This window comes from Nelumbo nucifera, chromosome 3 (assembly GCF_055504915.1).
Source record: "Nelumbo nucifera cultivar China Antique chromosome 3, China Antique-T2T, whole genome shotgun sequence".
NCBI lineage: Eukaryota > Viridiplantae > Streptophyta > Magnoliopsida > Proteales > Nelumbonaceae > Nelumbo > Nelumbo nucifera.
In genome coordinates this window covers 24989329-25008931 of record NC_142651.1, presented here as the reverse complement: position 1 = coordinate 25008931, position 19603 = coordinate 24989329, and the positions used below count along the sequence as shown (strand labels likewise).

General features: G+C 39.0%; 1 protein-coding gene across 8 annotated transcripts in view; it reads left to right on the top strand.

Annotated features, from left to right (window-relative positions):
- The window catches only part of LOC104591680 (E3 ubiquitin-protein ligase RHA2A-like), a 30454-nt gene extending 15994 nt beyond the window's left edge, over positions 1–14460 (top strand). For 4 of the 8 annotated variants that reach the window (XR_016084029.1, XR_016084032.1, XR_016084030.1 and 1 more), the window contains 6 exons: positions 7911–7980; positions 9565–9645; positions 10216–10316; positions 11659–11761; positions 11888–12056; positions 12348–14460. The gene's annotated coding sequence lies outside the window, so the exon portion shown is untranslated. Of the gene's footprint in view, positions 1–591; positions 638–7910; positions 7981–8060; positions 8205–9564; positions 9646–10215; positions 10317–11658; positions 11762–11887; positions 12057–12347 lie in introns of all 8 variants that reach the window. The other 4 variants (XR_016084035.1, XR_016084034.1, XR_016084033.1 and 1 more) reach the window with 4 other exon arrangements.
- The last annotated feature ends 5143 nt before the right edge of the window (positions 14461–19603 follow it).

Here is a 19603-nt window from a genome sequence, read left to right as displayed (position 1 = left end):
ATATAACTCTTGAATTATTGATTCTGGTGCTATTTTTTTTGATCAATAATAGTGAATTTTATTAAAGATTGAGAAATTACATAGCTAAGGAGCTAAAAAAATATTAACTCCCTAATACATCAATGTACACCCAAACTGTAAATCAATTACAAAGCAATACAAAAAATAGAGTTTCTATTCACCCCTTGCTTAGCTAAACCATCTGCCAATGAGTTTGCACCTCTCTTTACCCATGTACAACTAACTTCAATGTCCTTAGTCAGCCACTTAAATTTCCTCTTTTTATTGCTGTAGTTTCCAGAGCTTGGAGTTGTCATCTTTTAACCGGTTCACCACAACATATAACACACTTGTTTTCTTTGTTTTCTTCTTAAATTTGTTCCCCATGTTCCGAATCTTGCTTCAAACCTATTAATTGATGGTTCCTTTACCACCATCTTTGGAAAGGAGGAGGTTAACCTAGGCAAGGATCTCTCCCTTAAATTTGTTCTCAATGTTTCCAATCTTGCTTCAAACCTATTAGTTGTTTCTAAGCTTACAAAAAATTTAAATGTTAGCATAAAATTCTTTCATGGTCATTGTGTTTTTCAGGATAGATTGATGAAGAGAATGATTGGGAGCAGTCATGAATCTGAAGGTCTATATTATTTTGATGCAAACATTAGTTCAGCCTCATAGTCATCTACTTTCAGTTGTTAGGATAATGAGGAGTCAGTAGCTAGGTTACATTTATAGCATGCTTGGCTAGGTCATTTGTCTTTTTCTTTGATGCAAGAATTGTTTCCTAAGTTGTTTAAATGTGTTTCGAGTCAGAGTTTGGTTTGCGAAGTGTGTTAGTTGTTAAAACAATGTACAACTCTATCCAATTTCATGTAATGAAATCAAGCTCCTTTTGATTTAGTCCATTCTGGTGTGTGGGGACGGGGCCGTCACCCTGTGTTTTTATATATGGCTTTCGTTATTTTATTAGCTTTATTGATCACTATTCATGATGCACATGAATCCACTTGTTAAAAGGGTGTGATGAAGTTTCGTGAATTACCATGGTATTTTATAAAATGAATGAAACTCAGTTCAGCAAGAAGATTAAGTAGTTTCGCTCAAATAATGTTGTTGAGTATTTTTGAAACTCCTTGAATCTCTTCATGGAGGATGCTGGTATCTTGCATCAATCATCTTGTGCTAGTACCCCTCAACAGAATGAGGTCATTGAGTGCAAGAATAGACATGTTAGAATAATGTTAAAATAAAATAACTTAGTTGCAGATGTTAGGGCCTGTTTGGCTAATTAAAGTGTTTTTTTATTTCTGTTATGTCTGTTATTGTACTCAGGGGCACAAGGGTCTTTTCCCTTGTTATTTCTGTCGCCCTATATATAGTAAAATAAACACTGGCGCCGCCAGTACTGTTACAGTGCAAACCTTCTCTCTTCTCTCCTCTTCTCTTCTCTTCTTCTTCTCTTCTCTTCTCTCTTCCTCTTATCTCTAGCCGGTCACACTGTCAAGATGGTATCAGAGCGGGAATGTTGATTAAAAGAGAGCAGATCGATCAACCCTACTGTCAAGAGAAGATCGATCAACCCAAAGAACAGATCGAACAGACTAGCAGAACAGAAATCTGATTCTGGACTATAGAATAGCTACAACTGGTATAGTTCTCCCTATTTTTCTCTTTACTCTCCTTGGTCATGTGCCGAGTGAAAACCTTATGAATCTGGGGTGGCTGAATGTTGTCGAATTTGTGTAACCCTAGTTTTCTTGGATCGTGTGATCCTGTTCATGTGTTAAGACAACTGTAGGTCAAGGATGACCTGTCTTCTCAATGGTTTGAGTTGACTATAAGTAAGAAGGATCTCTCCTGCTGATTAGTGGCTGTTAGACATTCTGGAATTCTGGTAGGTGGGGACTGTTAAAACTATACAGGTCTGAAATCTGCCGAATATTACCTCAGTTTTTGTCCGGAATTCTGTACTGTTTGTGCTCAATCTGGTTGGTAAACCCGAGTGTGTGGGTGTGAATTGAGTAGAGCATTGTTTTGTGGAGTAAGGAGGGGTCCTAAGTCTGGTGTTTGAGACTAATTAACTGCTTGACCATGTCGACTGAGAATTCTGCTACTTCAGAGATCTCAGGGAGCCACAATGGAGTGAGTGGGGGAATGGATATGAGCTTTCCCATGGTTGTCATTCCCTTGGTCTGAATTACCTTGAGTGGTCTAGGGGGATAAAACTCTACATCACTGCTAGGGGGCGAATAGGATACATCAATGGGAGAGTAAAGGAACTGAAGTATGGAAGTGCTGAGCATGATAGGTGGAACCAAGAGAACAGTATGGTGATGTCTTGGCTCTTGGTTTCAATGCTGCCACAAGTAAGGAAGACTTTTATTTGGGCTGAAACTGCTTGTGAGATATGGGAACAAGCGAAGTCCACTTATTCAGAACAGAGACACTATGCCAAGATATATCAACTACAAGCTGAATCTTCTACTTGCAAGCAGGGGGAGAGGAGTCTCTCGATGTACTATTTTGATTTGACATCAATATGGAAAGAACTTGATCACTATCATAATGTGAATTGGAAGTGTGATGAAGATGCAAAGGCCTATAAGTCACTTGTATCACAGCAACGAGTGTTTGCCTTCCTCCTAGGGCTGAATCCGTCATATGAGTCCATCAGGGTACAGATCTTGGGTAGTAAAGACTTGCCATCAGTCCATGAGGTGTATGCCTTGGTGCAGTCAGAAGAAAGCAGAAGAAGTGTGATGAATGGTGTAGAAGGGGAGTTAGTTGCCCTAGCGGTCCAGGGAAATTCAGTTACAATTGTCGGAGGTGGCTTTAAAAGGGGTGATACTCAGAAAAAATTAGAAGATAAAAGCAAGCTTTGGTGCACTCACTGCCAGAAGACACGACACACGAAAGATACATGCTGGGATCTCCATGGAAAACCTAAATGGGCACAGGATTTGGGTAAGAAGTCAACATCGGATCAGGGCAAGAAACCAGACCAGCAGAATCAAAAAAGGTATAACTCAGCTAATATGGCATCGACAGAGACTAGTCCTTCCGTAACTCAGGAGAGACATCCCGGTTCTGACCCTAAGGAAGATATTATCAACTCCTTCCGTGAATATTTGGAATTGTATGGTAGGACTCTCCGCCAGGTGGATTCTGGGCCTACTCCTACCTCATTTGCGTCTACATCAGGTAATGCCATAGCCTTCCATGTGTCATCTCATACTACTGATTCACCTTGGATTATTGACTCCGGAGCCTCAAATCACATGACCGGTAAGTCAAATTTGTTCCAGACATATAACCTTCTCTCTGGGAGAGATAAGGTAAGACTGACTGATGGTTCTTTTTCTACCATAGCTGGCCGAGGCACCATATCTCTCCCACTTGGCCTTACTCTTCCTAATGTCCTGCATGTTCCGGAATTACCTATTAATTTGCTGTCCATTAGTAGTCTTACTCTTTGAACTGCTCAATCCCCTTTTTTCTGTCTTAATGTGTGTTTCAGGATTTGACCTCGGGGAAGACGATTGGTAGAGGAAGCATGGTGGATGGTCTCTACGTGTTGGAGAATAATGCTGGTCTAGTGGCGACTGAGTTCACAAGTTCGTCGAGTGAGAGTCAGGCCTATTTATGGCATAGTCGTTTAGGTCATCTTTCTTTTGAGTTGTTAAAAGTTATGTTCCCAAAGTTGTTTGAGTCCTTGTCAGTGAGCCAGTTACAGTGTCAAACTTGTCAGTTGAGTAAGCATTGTAGAAGTTCTTTACCTTTACGAAATAAAAGATCTGAATTTCCATTTCATATTGTTTATTCTGATGTTTGGGGCCCTGTTACTCTACCTACTGCGGCTGGCTAAGTATTTTGTTACTTTGATTGATGATTATTCTCGATACACTTGGGTTTACCCTATGCGATCTCGAGATGAAGTGCCACAAATTGTGAAAGATTTTCAACGCATGGTGTTCACTTAGTTCCAAACGGAAATTCATATCTTTCAGTCGGACAATGCAAAGGAATATTTCCATAGTGATCTCACGAAGTTCTTTGCTTCGAGTGGGTCACTTCAGCGAAGCTCTTGTGCTAGGACACCCCAACAAAATGGTGTGGCTGAACGAAAAAACCGTCACCTTCTCGAAGTTGCTCGTGGCTTGCTGATTCATATGAATGTGCCAAAACAGTTCTGGATGGATGCAGTATTGTGTGCGACCTATATCATCAATCGCATGCCCTCTCCGCTACTAGAGTATGAGACCCCACATCAGCTCTTGTTCCCTACTGCCCCACTGTCCACCATTCCGATGCGTGTTTTTGGGTGTCGTTTTGTCCACAACCTGTCACCTACTCGTGGTAAACTTGACCCTCGGGCCATTCCTTGTGTTTTTCTTGGTTACCCTTCATCTCAAAAGGGGTATCGTTGCTATGATTCCATTGTCCGCAAGTACTATGTTTCCATTGATGTCTCATTCTTTGAGAGTCAACCGTTCTTCTCGGTTTCTCCTCAGGGGGAGAGTAGGGTTGAGGAGAAACAGGCGATGACTCAGATTCAACTACCTCCTTTACCCGATCCTCCTCTGTTCCGGGTTTTTCATCATCGCCATAAGAGCCAACAGAGTTCAAGAGTTGTGGAGCCGGACACTATGCAACCAACATCATCGGATTCACCCGAGGCAGATCCGTCTCATCAGCCAGGTACACTTGCTCCCATTGCTCCTATAAATGTTGATTCACCTGTCACCAATGATCTTAATATTCCTATTGCTAAGAGAAAGGGTGTTAGATCTTGTACCACTAATCATCCTATCTCTAATTTTGTGTCCTATGAGCATGTTTCACCTTCGTATCGTGCCTTTCTCTCTTCTGTGGATAGTGTCCCCGTTCCTAAGACCGTGGCAGAAGCTTTGTCAAAACCTGAATGGATAGATGCAATGCAGGAAGAAATTGATGCCTTACACAAAAATGGTACTTGGGAGTTGGTAGATCTTCCTGAGGGGAAGGAACCAGTGGGGTGCAAGTGGGTGTTCACAGTGAAACACAAAGCTGATGGAACTGTTGAAAGGTACAAGGCTAGACTGGTAGCAAGAGGCTTCACACAAGTATATGGAGTGGACTATGCAGAGACTTTTGCTCCAGTAGCGAAGATGAACTCTATCCGGATTCTCCTTTCCTTGGCAGCAAATCTTGACTGGGATCTTCACCAATTGGACATCAAGAATGCCTTCTTGAATGGTGACTTGGAAGAGGAAGTGTACATGACCCAACCCCCAGGGTTCTGTGCCAAAGGCAGTGAACAAAAGGTGTGCAGGTTAAAAAAGTCCCTATATGGGTTGAAACAATCACCTCGGGCTTGGTTTAGTAAGTTCCATTTAGCCGTCCAACAGATGAGATTCAAACAATGCCAGTCAGATCATACCCTGTTTGTGAAAAGAGGTGAAGGTAAAATTGCAGCTCTTATTGTGTATGTGGATGACATAGTGATCACAGGAGATTGGGAGGCTGAAATACAGGGACTAAAAAAATTCTTAGCCACTAAATTTGAGGTGAAGGATCTAGGCCCCTTACGATACTTTCTTGGAATTGAAGTTGCCCGCTCTCACAAGGGCATCTTTATTTCCCAACGGAAGTATGTACTAGATCTACTAGAGGATACAGGCAAGTTGGGGGTAAAACCATCTGATTCACCTATTGAACCTAATCACCATATGAGAGACAGTCAGGGAGAGTTTTTGAAAGATGTAAAGATGTTCTAGAGACTCGTAGGGAGACTTCTGTATTTGTCTATGACCGGGCCTGATATTGCCTATGTGGTGGGTGTCCTTAGTTAATTCATGCACAGCCCGAGGACAACTCATTTTGAGGCTATAGAGAGGATCTTGAGATATCTCAAGAAGTTTTCTGGAGCTGGTTTGTTGTTCCAGAAACACAGTCACTTAAAAGTGGAAGTATATACTGATGCAGATTGGGCAGGAGCAGTCAATGACCGAAAGTCTACCAGTGGTTATTGTGCCTTTGTAGGAGGAAACCTTGTCACATGGAGAAGCAAAAAACAAAGTGTGGTGGCTAGATCCAGTGCTGAAGCAGAGTATATAGTGATGGCTCATGGGGTTGCGGAAATCATGTGGATAAGAAATCTGTTAGGTGAACTGGGTTCCGCAGTAAGCAATCCTACGTCACTCTACTGTGACAATAAAGCTGCCATCAATATTGCTGCTAATCCAGTTTTGCATGATAGGACGAAACACATTGAAGTGGACAAGCATTTTATCAGAGAGAAACTTGAAAGTGGAGAAGTGTGCACACCATATGTCAGCTCGGAAGAGCAACTTGTAGATATCTTCACCAAAGGTCTTCATCATGTGCGGCACAAAGATTTGTGTGACAAGTTGGGCATGATTGACATCTATGCTCCAACTTGAGGGGGAGTGTTAGAATAATGTTAAAATAACTTAGTTGCAGATGTTAGGGCCTGTTTGGCTAATTAAAGTGTTTTTTTTTTATTTCTGTTATGTCTGTTATTGTACTCAGGGGCACAAGGGTCTTTTCCCTTGTTATTTCTGTTATGTCTGTTATTGAAATTGACCGACACTTTGTGAGAGAGAATTGTCTCAGGTGAACTTTGCATTCCTTACACACCCCTAGATAGGCAAATTGTTGATGTTTTGACAAAATGCCCGTATTAAGTGAAGTTCCTTGGCTTACTTGGCAAGCTAAACATGATTGACATCCATTCTTAGCATGAGGGCGAGTGTTGGGCCTAGTGATTAAGTGTTGGTGGGTTCATTTAACATTCTATGTTTTAGTTTCATATTCTGTTATGGGCCTGAACTGGTTCTATTTTTGTACTGTCTAGTTGTCCCATCACTAATCTAGGGCACTCTAGTCTTTTTATTGTAACATTTTAATGTCAATATATATTTATATATATATATATATATATTAGTTTTTAGGGCTGATTGAGAAGTCATTGCCGCCTATACTTTGCTGTCTTCTCTTCTCTTCTCTTCTTGCTCTTCTACTTCACCATAGCAAGCAGGGAGGACTTCATCCTTGATATACGATGACTTAAATAGTTGGGCCTGGTTCAATGTGATTTGAACCAATTGAATATGGATCTTGTGATGAATTATGAAGAGGTCCACATACAAGGTTTAAAACCCGAGGAAAGCACACAGACGAGTGTAGGTTCAGTCACTAAGGCCCAGCCTACCTTGATGCTCATTGGGCCCCAACAGACCAGCCCCATCTTAGAGATCAATGGTAGAACACCATTTTTTATTAGTTGCTGGTTGTGTATGTGGAGTTCCATACTTGCATGTTATTTCCAGTTTGGTCTTTCTGAGTTTCATGTATTCTCCCTCCCCTTTTGATATTTAATGGAAATTTCTTTAGTAGTTAGCAAAAAGCATAATCATGGGCCTTGAGTCACACCTTTCTTCAATCTCTGCATTGTCAAAGAGAGAACTATGAAGTTCCTCAAGTAAACCTGAAATCATCTGGTAGCAATTGAGCTCTCTTATTTTTATTTTCATTATTTGCAGAAACCATGGAAAGTTGAGTCTGGAGTTTTCTAGTAATGTATATTTTACTTCCAGAGAAGCTTTATCACCTGTATATGTTAATCCATGCTTCTTTTTCTTCTCATGCTATAATGTGCTGAGTTTGAAACATTAACTTGGAACTGCACTTCATTCTTTGTCATAATCATTGTTGGTAATTTGTAGGTTTTCTTGCACAAAATTTTAAGATATAAGAGTCAACTGGCTATTGGAAATACTTTTAAGGGAGAGCCAACCCATTAGAAAAAAATATCAGTTTCACCTTGGTATTATTAGGTTCTCTCAAATTTTATTTCCTAGTCTAACATCTAGTATTGAATTTCCATGTTATTTCTATTTCTTTGTCAGAGCTCAAGAGCTGGAAACTGCAGTCATGGAGATGGTCAAGCAGGATAATTGTTGACAAATGAGTGCAAGGGTACATCTGAATCACAATAGACTATCTGCTTGTTATGCCAGTTGTCATGTTAAATATGAAAGAAACACATGTTTTTGTAGGACTGTTCACGGTGTGGTTCAAGTCAGTTTAACTCAAATTTTCGGAGTGAAGTTTTTGGGTTGGATTTTAATCCAACAGAAACCAACCAATAAAAGAAAGAACCGAATTTGAAATTGAATGTTGATTGACAGACTGCTTAATCGGTTTGTGTTCCTTTGCATTTGTGTTGAATTTGCCCCAATGTTATGGATTGGGCTTCACATTTTTCTGGGTTTTAAAGTTAACCAATCAAGGTTTATATATGTAGCAATGAACAGCTCATCTAACAATGTTTGGGTTCAAGTTTTATTACCTTTATTTGCTTGGTAGTTGATATGAAGTTTACAAATGCAATAGATAAATAGAAAATTACACCACTGATTTTTCTTTGGGATATGGATAGTGTTGGAATGTTAATTTTATTTCTTATGTTTGTATTCTGCTGAGTTAGGGTCCGTTTGGACTAGTTAAAGTAGTTTTTTTTCTTTGTTTTTTGTACTGTAACTTAAGTAGGGGCATAAGGGTCCTTTCCCTTTTAATTATGGTCACCCTATATATATATTAATATAAACTGGTGCCGCCAGCCATAGTGGTTGACTCCAAAACACTCTCTTCTCTCCTCTCTTTCTCTTCTCTTCTTCTTCCTCTCTTCTCCTCTATTCTGCTGTTAATAGATAGATTGTAATGGGAAAACCAGATTCATGTAGCAGATTCAATAGAGTTGGGTATGGCTTTGTTGATTTGAGCTGTTGATAAGAAAACTATGTGGAGTGTTTTTTGTTGTATTTATTTATTTCTTTGGTGGGGGTGGGGGTGGGGGAGCATATCTGTTAAAAAATTAATCATTCAGAAACATTTTAGATTGGGGAGTGATGGAGGTATGTGGATGGGAGAAGAATGCCAACTCCACAAGGAGAGGTTAGGCTATCCCTTTCATTCTTGAAAGGTAGTTGAACTATTTGGTTGAAGGTTTCATATCTATTTGTGAAAACATTTCGTGCTAATGTTTTATAACGTAGATGTGTGAGGCACTCACAACCAGAACACTATAGGGTGTAAGCATCCTGATAAAAAATAAAAATGCAGTAAATATCCCATAAAATATGAAAATTGATGAGAAATTAGAAATTTTCATATTTACAATTTCTAATAATAATATCATCACAATTAAATGTACAAATGAAGAATCGTCATCATAATTATACAAGTTCATCAGATATTAGTGTAGCACTTGCAAAGTGCGGCCATTTTATGGTAATAGAATGCCAACGATTAGGACTGCAGCCAATCAACCCCTCCCAAGACCCCAGATAGCTGGAACCAACACTTGGTAATTGCCTTCTCTAATAGTTTTCTTGTCAACTTTTCTTCTGTATATGTTCTATTAAGAGCTTAAATTTCACTCTTTAGTTCATTCTTCTTTTGCATGTATGTATGTGTGGAAGGGGACAGTTTTCTCTACTTTGCAAACCTATGTCAATTGTCTTGCTTATAAAATTTTTGAAAATTTCTTTTCTCATACAGGTGGAGCAGTTGGAGAAAGAGATAGCAGAGCTACGGCAGGCCCTATCAGATAAACAGGAATAAGAGTGTTCCATGCTTCAGGTTTCATTTCTTCTGAGTTTTATCTTTCATCCATTTGGTGAAGGTGGTTCTTAGTTACTGGAAAAACAAGCAAAGTGAACCCAAGATGCTCAGCATTGTTTGTCCCTCTTAACTTTATCTTTTTTAATGCCCACTTCTTGTTTGTTGAGATTGAATGACAATGTTTGCCAACTGTTCCCTTCTGTGTTCCTTTTGAAATTTCCTCATGGTTTCCTGGTTTCTCAAAAGATGAAAACCTCTCATGATGATGGATTTTCTCTGAGGTGTTGCCTAAAATACTTCCAAGAAAAAATGTAGTTCCAAGTGTTTAATACTTGTTTCCTTGTCTGCCAACTTTTTGATATTCTTTTATGTTATTGTTCCTTGTCCTGGCTAGTTCTAGCCAAGACATGGGATTAAATCCTGACTCCACCAGGGATTGGGAGGTTTCAGTTGGGGGAGCGCTACCCCCATTCTGTATCCTATTTGCATACCAAAAATATGTTATTGTTTCCTTGTTCCGCACTAAAACTCACTGGAAAAGTGTACCTCTATCATGATAGTGTACAATCTGATCCAATGTTACTATAGGTCCTAATGCGGGTGAGCAAGAGCAAATGGTAACAGAGGATGCTCGCAGATTAGCGGAATAAGATGCAGCTACTCGGAGATATGCTGCCAACGTGCTTCAGGTTCTTTCTTGTTTCTAATATACTGGCTCATTTTAGACGAAGTGATTCATTTCAGTTGAAATAATTCAGTTGGGGATGTAACTAAATTTAGTAGAACATGAAGAGATTCTCTCTTATTTCAAGGGTTTGGATTTTATAATAGCATTCAGCCCCATGGGATCCATCTCAAAACAGTGCTTTGAGCTCTCAAAGAAGTTTATTGTTTATCAATAATAGCTTCCAAGTGCTTTTCTCTAAGCCATTGCTCCATCCACTGTCTTCAATAGACCTTTTTAATCATTAACCACTTTGTGGAGGGAGACTCAAAGCTGGTAACCCACTGGTTACAAGGAGAGGAGATGGAAATGTGTCTCTTCAACAATAAAAATAAAAGAATCAAGTGGCTAACCTAAGACATGAAGCCAAGGGGTGGGAAGAGATAAGAGATTTTGGGGTGGATTGTAAATTCTGGGGTTGGGAGAGATGTAAATTCTGTAGCTGATGCATTAGCTAAACAAAGGGTGGGGGGACATTCTTTGTTCTCGGCACAAATGTAAAGGTTTTTGGGGTGGGTTGGGGAGAGATAAGAGATTTTGTCTCACACAATCTTTGCTCTATACCTCCTTGTATTTTTACTTTCTACTTCTTGCATATTCTAATGAAATCTTCAAGTTATTGATAAAAAAAAAAGTTTCGTCTAGGTGACAGCACTGATATTGAATGGGGAAGAGAAGTCCTACTACGGTGTTCGTGGTGGGCAGGAAATAATTTAGATATGACATGTTTGGAAGGGGTAGATCTCCTACCACTCCCAGGGTCTCTTGTATATCATTCTATTTTCCTCTTTTAATAAACCTTTGAGTTAGTTATTAAAAAAAAAGGAAAGAAAGAGAAGAAAAAGATGCTGCACCTGCAGGGGACAGACTTGGAGCAAGCTCCCATAACCACAATTTACGAAATTAAGTTTTATTCATTAACTTGTTGGCAATGCCACTTGAAGCTTTAGTGAGATGGATTCATGCATAGTGGTTCTTCTAGCAACCACTTGGGCTTCTCCTTTTCAATCACCAGAGATACTATGCTCTCAGATGATATCTCAGATATTGGAGATTGAACAACATAAAACACAGCAAGTCTCTTCCTAGCTAGTACTACTGTTTTAACTATACTCTTGTTAGAAAATGTTACTTTCTTCTTAACTAAATAATGTGTGAGCTAACATAATTTGAATTGAACAATAAAAAAACTGGGCTAAGTGCTCAGTTAATTCTAGTGCTTCCACTACTACTATTTTCTTTTTTTCCTTGCTGGTGGAGATACTTACTGGGAGCCAATTTGCACTGAAAATTGCATGCAACACCAGATGGGAATGCAGTAGATGGCTTCCCTTTATCGTATGAGGAGGATAAAAAATCTTGCAGTTGGAAGAAAATTGAGACTGTACCTACTTTGCCATATTTCTGAAGGTAATGTTTTGTAATACTATAAAGATGGGTTCCTTTTGTTTAGCTGAAAATTTTCAAGTTGTTTCAAATTCTGTAGCTTTGGAATGTAATAAGAATTGGCATAACTTCCATGGCTATTATCTGTAGTTCCAGGATGTCAATACAAGGTACTTATGAACAAGAGAAGGAGCTCAGATGCTGAGAAGTACATACACTATGGGATTACGGGTTCAGTACAACTGGAAGAGGTCCTTGCTCTGATGGGACCCTCAGGTGGTGGTAAAACGACTTAATCTCCTCAGTGGAAGGGTGACAGGTACGTATATGCTTAGTTTTGATATCTAAAAAACTTTACATACATACATACATGATACATGTATGAATGGATGGATGCATGCATTGATTTCTAGTCATGCATACTTGGGGTGCATGTAAAATGATAAAAGTGCCTGACCAGACAATCATGGAATTTAATGTATCCATATATGGTTTGTGTCAAACTATATATGAGATGTCTCTCAAAAAAAAAAAAAAAACTATATATGAGATGAAATTGCCAAGTCACAATCCAGTAATTACTGAGAGATTGAATGGTATACATGAACAGGATTGGTTTTGTGATGCAAGATGATGATGTTTTTCCTCACCTCACAGTAAAAGAGACTCTAACATATGCTTCTCTTCTACGTCTTCCCAAAGCACTTACCAAACAACAGAAAGAAGAAAGAGCCATGAATGTTCTAACTTCTAAGAGAACTCGACCTTGAACGGTGACTTCTCAACTTTGTCTGTTAAGATTAATGTGGTATTAGGTAAAAGTTCATTAGTTGCAGAATTCATTTATTGATATGAGAATGCTAAATTATGATGCCTCCACAAATGCCTTGTTTTTATACATTTTTTATGGACATCTCATTGACTTTACAGTTTACATTCTCTAACAATTTATATGTTAGAGAATATGTGTTACAATATTCGATGTGGATTTGTTGCACGTCCATAATGGTTGCAGGTCCAACCATTATGTTAGGTGGATTTGCATTGAAATATGTGTTACAATATTTGAGAAATTGAATTTTTTGAAGTCCTTGTATTTTTTATATGTCAAATGGATATTGTATCTAGATCTGATCTGGCGGTTCAGACCACCGCCCAAAGAACCAGAAGATGTTGGGCAAAACCTAATTTGGCAGTTAACTAGGATTAAAACCGTTTTTCTTATAGTGAATATTCTGAGTTTAATTGCACCTCTGAAGTTTCGGTCAGCCTGTTTCAGTGTATGTGTGATCTGTTTTACACGTATGTAAGACATTTGTCACAAACTGAACAGAACAATTGTAGATCGCATGTCCAACAATCCTCGTAGCAGTTTCAGTCGTTAATTGAAAGATCTCTATCTTGTCATTCATAGAGATATGTTGGTCTGAGGAGCAAAACTGTTTCGGCGAGTATGGATTCAGCCCACACAAAACTGTCCTTACACCGTATTCATAGCCTTTTTGTAGCAGTGCATCGGGAATGACTCCGGATCTCTTGCCCGCAGGAACTCTGCTCACAAGTCACATCTACCCACAACATATCACCTCCATGCATTTGGAACATCTTATATAGGAGGATGAGATGTTCCCACTTCTGGCTATAATGTTATGTGGGTAGACGTAGACAGTTCTTATGTGCAGGAGATCTGAATTCATTGAAAAAACTTAGTATTTATATGTTTAGATTGGAAGGGAGATATTCCCAATGCAAAGCTAGTAAGTTGCTGTGACTTTGTGAGCAGTGTGAAAGCGGTTCTACGAGTACTTAATCTGAATTCCTAGGAGGCGAGGGGTCTTTGTCTATAGACGCTCACAGGGCGGTCATCAACCCTAAGTAACTATATTTTTCAGAAATTTAAAATATCAGTTTGGAAAGAGTAGAATTTTACAGATATATACCGTGAAAATACAAGGTTTAGAAATAAGGAATGCATCACCTGAACAACTGTAAACTTTTTGGAAAGCATTTTTGTTTATGGATGCTTTCCAACAAAGGACAAAGCCCTTAATGATATCTGATTATGGTTTTGTTGGATTGTAAGGCACTCTCCTAATGAATAAAAGTATTAAAACCCACAAACTTCTCACTGAATTGAATCATGATGATTCAAATAAAGCAAAAGACGAGTTGAATCCAATTAGCATCTTACTATTCAACCTTTAACATGAATTCACAAGATATATATAAGAGAGAGAGAGATCTTACAAACACTTCTCAGTGTTTCAACAACTCTCGTTACACGAAAATTTGAAAAGTAGAATATGGATTAGCCATTTTGGAATTGGGATTTGTCGAAGAATCCCTTTATTGTATATAAAGAAAACTAGAAAAGTGAAAGTATAAAAGCTAAAGCTTAGCTAAAACGGAGGTGGAGGACCTGGTGGCCTCCGAGGAGGTGGAGGGGCGAACGGATCCAAGTGTGGCGGAGGAGGATGTGGTCCCGGTGGTGGTGGTGGACCGAAGGGACCTGGCGGACCTGGTGGTGGCGGAGGACCCTGAGGACCTGGTGGTGGTGGTGGAGACGGCCCGGCTGGCCCTGGAGGTGGCGGTGGTGGTGCAAAAGGAGCAGGTGGTGGAGGGTGTCGATGATGGGCCATGATAAAGAGGGGGTGCAAAAATGCTTCTGGGAAGATGAAAGCAAGCTGCAAGCGTGGGAAAAGGTGAGTGTGGAATGTCACGGCACGGAAGGCTACAAAAACTAAACCTCTCTTTATAAGAGGATCCAACGGAAGATTGTAGAATGCCCGAGGCTATGACTCGTAGGTGACGAGTGACGACGACTGGTAGCTAAAATGTTAAAAAACGTGTTCGTCTCTGTTTTGGAAACGCGGTTCAATCAGTACGAGAGATGGTATTATCACATTAAACTACTATGAACCACAAAATTGGTGTCAGACTGTCGGTTGCTGGATGGATAGCGTGTGCTTTTCTCGGTGGAGAAAAAAGGGCGTGAATTTACACTAAAAAATTTGAAATAGTTTTTCACCCCAAAATCGAAAAAAAACTCGACACATTTGCAAGTTTAGTTAAATCTCAAGGATATTTTTACAACGCTTCCAAACGCATGCAAATCAGGACTGGGATGCAATAGTCGGCTGGCATTTACACCATTTCCAAACACAGCCTCGCTGAAGTAAAACATTTAGAATCGTATGTATTTTACAAGTCAATTGTGGGGCTGTCAATGGGTTCGGTCTACCATATAGAACTGAATTGACCAAACCTATTATAATGGTTTTGGTTCTATGGTTTTGTCCTAAATAATAATGGGATCTGGATAGGTTTTTGTTCCAAATTAATTCAGACATGCACCGATTATATAGTTAATAATATATAAAGGCCTCTATTTTTGTATTGGATTGGACCCGTTCAAATCTGAATCAATTTGGATTGGATTCGATCTGGTCCATCCGTAAAGGATTTACATTGGATTGGGTCGGTTTGAACCAACATCTGGCCCATCGATAGAAAATAAGAATATAGGTATCAATATTGGATCAGGTTTGCATTGAAACCGATCTAAATTAAAATCAATTTGAATAGATTGGATGGTCCAAACATTGAATTGGACTGGTCCAAAGTATTCATTAGATTGGAGTGGACCTGGTCCATCTCTAATGAACTCATATTTGATTGGACCAAATCCAGTCCAATTGACACCCCTATTCATAGATAGTGTATAAGATAATTTTGGTTAAGGATGCTTCTTTTATCAACATATAAACAATTTACTATTTTACTGTCATTTTTTTGAAGGTTATATCATTAAAAATAAAATTTTAAATTATTATTATCATATGTAATTATAAATTTCATGTATAATTGGGTCTAATTGGATCAGATTCGATTGCCCCGATTAAAAATTAAGACAATTCTGGTTTAGAAGACTAATAAGTGGTTTGGAACTGGTACTCCCTGTCCAAGTGACCAGAACCACGCCCGACCCATTAACAACTTTAGGCAATTTGGATTGTTTAGGCCACTTAACAACTTAGCTCTAAATGTCATGGGACTCTTCCATTGAGATTGGTTTTGGGTTCTTATCAGTTGTGACTGCGTCTGAACTGCAATACAGAACTGATTCATTGATGGGCCGAGGTGGAGGGAGGGGGAAGGAGTTGTGGTGTAGGGCAGAAAATGGACCCAATTAATTGGATAGGGGTAACATCCGAAATTCATTTAATCAGAACTGGTACTCCCTGTCCAAGTGACCAGAACCACGCCCGACCCATTAACAACTTTAGGCAATTTGGATTGTTTAGGCCACTTAACAACTTAGCTCTAAATGTCATGGGACTCTTCCATTGAGATTGGTTTTGGGTTCTTATCAGTTGTGACTGCGTCTGAACTGCAATACAGAACTGATTCATTGATGGGCCGAGGTGGAGGGAGGGGGAAGGAGTTGTGGTGTAGGGCAGAAAATGGACCCAATTAATTGGATAGGGGTAACATCCGAAATTCATTTAATCAGAAAATCCTTTATCCAAATTCCGCTGTATCGATCCTAAATTATAGCAAAACCCAAGTATCAGCCATCAATATGCCAAAAATAACAAACTTATGTAAAAAGAAAAAGATAAATCAATTGCTAGTGTTAGTCAGAATCCATCTAATGAGTTGAGTTCAAGAGTATGCTAATGATCTGGTAGCTGTGTTTGATTGCAATGCGAATAAATTTCCACCGATAGAAAACCATGGCAGTGCAAATGATTTGAGTGTAAGTTCTGACCTATTTTTCTTTTAAATTTTAGCTTATTTTGTTTGAATAAGAATTTGCATTTTTTACATTTGCACTCTCATGCATTTGTACTAGTGCAAATAAATTTGCACTGCAATCAAACACAACGTTAGGCTCAGTTTGGAAGGAGTAAAAATACAAATACGTAGTGTGCAAAACTATGTATTTTGTATTATTTTATATGTAATTGTACTCTTTCCAAATCGAGCTTTATCTGCACCCTACTATGTTCCTATCCTAAATCTCCCTATGGCTATGTTTGGTTTGAAGGAAAAGGTAGGGAAACCTATACAAGGTTTGTAAGGCTCCGTTTGGTTTGTGGGATGAGGATGAGAAAAAGGAAATATTCCAAAACTATTCATTTTTCTCTCATTTGTTTTGAGGGAAACAAAGGGATGGGACGAGAAAAATGTGGGATGTCAGATCCCAAAATTGTGGATTTGGGATCGCACCAAAGCCGTGCGACCCCAGTGGAAAATTTTGAGAAAGCACTGCTACCATCGACGACGAACAGAGGAGGCAACTAGCGACGATGAACAGAGGAGGGAGAGGACAAGTGCCTTCCCTGTTACCATCGGCGATTTGCTACCTCTAGTTCCTCATTCGAACCCAAAAGCACGAGCTGGTTCGGTGAGATTTCACCAACAACTTTGGTAGCTCTTCCTAAGTTTAAGGCGAATCGGGCAGAGCAATACCTTTTGTGTCTAGCCTGAACTCAATTGGTGTATAGAGGAGATTCGAGCTCGATTCGATTTCAGAGTACCTTTCTTTAGATAAGAACGATGATTTGTGGCCGGTTTGGAGAGATTCAATTAAGAAACCAAGCTTATCGACCGTAGCTTCGCGAGTGTTGGGTTTATATTGAAAATGATACGAGAAACACAATCTACTCTGGTGTGCTTCTTCCCTCACTGCCGATAGAGACGTTCGACAGAGGACTAACGAACGGAGAAGAGGATGGAGGGAGAAGGAGAGGAATATGTGAGTAAGATTTAGAAATGGAGAGAGATGGGGGTTCGGTCCACTGCTACCTATTAGTTTGAAGGTAGGAGATGATGAACAGTCACTCCCCTTCCTCCTTTTTCTTCTTCTTCCGAATAGGAAAGTTAGGTTATACTTTAGTCCGAATGCTTTGCTGCTACCTGCTAATCTGAACTACTGTCTCCGGCAGCATTGTTCGCTTTCCAATGGTGACCAGCGACACTGTTCATCATCTTTACTTTCCGTCGACGAACTACTGTTCATCTTCCTCTTGGTGAAATAGAGCACCCCACAACAAAGAAGTAGCTCGTCACAATGTTTTTCTTATTATTTTCCCAAATATAAAATCAAACAATGGAAGTGTAAATTTTTACACTTTTCCATTCCATCATACCTAAATCTTTACACAAACCAAACGGAGCCTAAAGACTTCCCTACCTTTTCTTTCCTTTCCCTACTTTTTCCTTCAAACCAAACACAACCTATGTGTCCAAAAAAAATGAAAAGTTCAGGAATACAGGATACAGGATTCATCAGATGCAAAATAAGGATCAATCCATTTACTACTTGGTGAGGCTGTCACCAAACCCAGTACCTTAGAGAGTAGAGAGTAGAGAGGAAAAGTTCCATGATATATATACATATCACAAGGGGGTAGAGAGTAGAGAACCCAGTACCTTAGAGATGAGGCTGTCAGTTGTGTTTAGTACAATTGGTGTTTGAATTTGCACTGTTTTCACTTGAAATATCATTTATATTTGGAACACAAATACCACTGTTTTAACTTAAACCTGTTTGGTGAAAAATGTGTATTTTTCATTCATGCCAGTGCCACATCATCAATCAGGTTTTCAATCCACCATTGATCTGGATGGTTGAACTCTTTAAACTAGACATAATTCAAGGTCTGATTTTTCCAAAACCCAGGATTTGACAATAAGTCGATCAATTGCTTAAAATCCACTTGACATGGATGGTCAAACTGGTGACCCATTACCCAGGGAAAAACAGTTCAGCCTTAGGTTTGGTTTTTAAAATATTGGTTAGGAATTTTAATTTCCTAACATGGTTAAAAATATAAAATAATTATACAAAATTACTAAATTAGCAATAGTGACAGGTGAGAGAATTTATGAATACAAAGAGGAGTATTGTAGCATAGCATAGGTAAAGGTTTGAAACAATACGTTCAAAAAATCAACAAATTTTTAAATGGAACAAATCATGGTTTTTAAAACCGACCCGGTGACCGAACCGGTCAGGGGACCGGCTACCGGGTTGAATGGTCCGATCGTTCGAATTGAATGCTCGGCTCATTCTGATAGAAAAATAAAAAAATAAAGAATTTTCAAAAAAATAAAAAATGGTCAAAACCGTTTGAACGATTAATCGCCCAGTTCAACGGTTCGCCGACCAAAATCAATGGTTTTGGGGAAAACAGAACCGATCAGATGACCGGTTCTCGGTTTTTCCGGTCCAACTGTCCGGTCTGATATGGTTTTAAAAACCATGGAACAAATTATATATTTCCTAATAGTTAAATGTTAAACACATATAGAAAATTGAGATACCAAATTCACATATAGATAACCAATATTTAGGAGGATCATAGGCCCATTAGATTTACCTGGGCCCATTAGATTTTCTTGAAAAACGATATTCGATGGGAAAGACAAATTACGTTATTTATTTTCTCCTGCTTCCCTACAATTAATTCTCTTTTTGAAAAATATTTTTCAGTTTTGTGTTCACTTATGCTAATATTCACATGTAGCAAAAATGGAAAAAAAACAGAAAATCGTTGCAGGCATGGAGTACAATGCAACAATTGTTTATTCTGCTTTATTACACATAAGCTACAACCACCTTATGATGTTTCTTTAATGGGGCGTTCATATTTTGGATTTTGAGAGGGGGAAAGTTGGTTAGTTGGATTCAAGAAACCTATGTTATTTTTTCATATTTTGGATTTTGAGAAGGGGAAAAATTGGTCAATGGGATCTAAGAAACCTATGTTCTTGTACCAAATTTATGTGAAACCATGGGAAGTTTATTTTCTTGTCTCACAGGTGGGTAAATAACTTTTCCACCTAGGGGAAGGTTGT